A 2,500-nucleotide genomic window follows, 5' to 3' on the forward strand; every position below is an offset into this window, starting at 1 on the left:
GTCAAGATTTGTGAATTTGGATATCTTTGTGTTTCTGTCTGTTTATTAACTCTCTCTTCTCCTCCTCTCCTCTCCTCTCCTCTCCTCTCCTCTCCTCTCCTCTCCTCTCCTCTCCTCTCCTCTCCTCTCCTCTCCTCTCCTCTCCTCTCATCTCATCTCCTCTCATCTCCTCTCCTCCCCCTTCTCCTCCTCTCCTCTCCTCTCCTCTCCTCTCCTCTCCTCTCCTCTCCTCTCCTCTCCTCTCCTCTCCTCTCCTCTCCTCTCCTCTCCTCTCCTCTCCTCTCCTCTCCTCTCCTCTCCTCTCCTCTCCTCTCCTCTCCTCTCATCTCATCTCCTCTCATCTCCTCTCCTCTCCCTTCTCCTCCTCTCCTCTCCTCTCCTCTCCTCTCCTCTCCCTCTCCTCTCCTCTCCTCTCCTCTCCTCTCCTCCTCCTCTCCTCTCCTCTCCTCTCCTCTCCTCTCCTCTCCTCTCCTCTCCTCTCCTCTCCTCTCCTCTCCTCTCCTCTCCTCTCCTCTCCTCTCCTCTCCTCTCCTCTCCTCTCCTCTCTCCTCTCCTCTCCCTCTCCTCTCCTCTCTCTCTCCTCTCCTCTCCTCTCCTCCTCTCTCTCCTCTCCTCCTCTCTCTCCTCTCCTCTCCTCTCCTCTCCTCTCCTCTCCTCTCCTCTCCTCTCCTCTCCTCTCCTCTCCTCTCCCCTTCTCCTCCTCTCCTCCTCTCCTCCTCCTCTTGTAGGATGGGTTCACCCCCCTGGCCATAGCCTTGCAGCAGTGTCATAACCAGGTGGTTTCTCTCCTCCTGGAACATGACACCAAGGGCAAGGTAACTATATTATTATTTAACCTCTAACCTTAAACCTTTATTTTTATTTAACCAGGTAAGTCAGTTCAAAACAAATTCTTATTTACAATGACGGCCTACCCTAGCCAAACCCAGACGATGCTGGGCCAGTTGACTACTTGACTACTTGACTAGCTGACTGGTGGCTTGCAGGCTGATCAGCTGATCCAGGTGACTCAGCACTCAGTTGACTAGTTGACTAGGTGACTAGTTGACTACATTTACATTTAGGTGACAAGTCTAGGCATTTAGCAGACGCTGGATCTATCCAGAGCGACTTACAAATTGGTGCATTCACCTTATGACATCCAGTAGAACAGTCACTTTACAATAGTGCATCTAAATCGGTTAGGGGTGAGAAGGATTACTTATCCTATCCTAGGTATTCCTTAAAGAGTGGGGGTTTCAGGTGTCTCCGGAAGGTGGTGATTGACTCCGCTGTCCTGGCGTCGTGAGGGAGTTGGTGACTAGTTGAGTAGTTGACTAGGTGACTAGTTGAGTAGTTGACTAGTTGACTAGGTGAGTAGTTGACTAGGTGACTAGTTGAGTAGTTGACTAGGTGACTAGTTGAGTAGTTCACTAGGTGACTACTTGACTACTTAACTAGTTGGCTAGGTGGCTAGGTGACTAGTTGACTAGTTGACTGGGACTAGGTGACTAGTTGACTAATTGACTAGTTGACTAGTTGAGTAGGGTGATGACTAGTTGACTAGACTAGGTGACTACTTGACTACTTGACTAGTTGGCTAGGGGTAGTTGACTAGGTGACTAGTTGACTAGTTGACTAGGTGACTAGTTGACTAACTAGAACTAGTTGACTAGTTGACTAGTTGACTGACTAGGTGACTAGTTGACTAGGTGACTAGCTGATTAGTGACTAGGTGACTTGTTGACTAGGTGACTAGGACTGGGTGACTTGTTGACCAGTTGACTGGTGACTAGGTGACTTGTTGACTAGGTGACTTGTTGACTAGGTGACTAGTTGACTAGGTGACTAGGTGACTAGTTGAATAGGTGAATCAGGTCTACAACAACATGGTGAACCGTCTCTCGGGTCACCGAGGAGGAGGGTTGAGAAGGTCTATCTTTAAGGGTCCACAATGGAAAAATGAGTCATTTACTTTATTGTGTCATCCTAAATAAGTTGTTCAAATATCTGGACTGTCTGTTGATAATCTTTCAATCATCCAATCAAATGTATCCATCCAGGTGAGGCTGCCTGCCCTGCACATCGCTGCCCGGAAGGATGACACCAAGGCAGCTGCCCTGCTGCTACAGAATGACCACAATGCTGATGTTCAGAGCAAGGTACCTGAGGATGGGAGAGGAGAGGAGGGGAGGGAGGAGGTAGGGAGGTGGATGGAGGGAGGGAGGTAGGTAGGGGGAGGATGGAGGTGGGGGAGGGGGGATGGAGGGAGGCAGAGAGGTAGGGGAGGGGGGTGGAGGGGGAGGGAGGGAGGATGGGGAAGAGAGAGGGTGGAGGATAAAAGAGGGATGGTGGTGCTGTATGGTTGGTGACATACTTGCATGCATTGTTTTTCTGTTTCAGTACTGTGCCTTTAAAAGTGATTCTGGTGCCTGTATGCAGCTCATGACAGCATCCTGTGTGGGGGGGTTTGGTGAGGTCATCTTGTCTTATAATGCACTGTTCCCTGTGTAACAACCAA

The 2,500-nt window shown here is 49.9% G+C and overlaps 1 long non-coding RNA gene across 1 annotated transcript in view; it reads left to right on the plus strand.

Moving 5' to 3' along the window:
- Positions 1-720: 720 nt before the first annotated feature.
- The window catches only part of LOC124030496, a 2,556-nt gene continuing 776 nt past the window's right edge, over positions 721-2,500 (plus strand). Inside the window, exons 1-2 of the long non-coding RNA XR_006837976.1 lie at positions 721-815; positions 2,043-2,141. This is a non-coding gene — a long non-coding RNA (uncharacterized LOC124030496). The remainder of the gene's footprint in view (positions 816-2,042; positions 2,142-2,500) is intronic.

This window comes from Oncorhynchus gorbuscha, unplaced genomic scaffold (genome assembly GCF_021184085.1).
Source record: "Oncorhynchus gorbuscha isolate QuinsamMale2020 ecotype Even-year unplaced genomic scaffold, OgorEven_v1.0 Un_scaffold_12178, whole genome shotgun sequence".
Taxonomy (NCBI): Eukaryota; Metazoa; Chordata; class Actinopteri; order Salmoniformes; family Salmonidae; genus Oncorhynchus; species Oncorhynchus gorbuscha.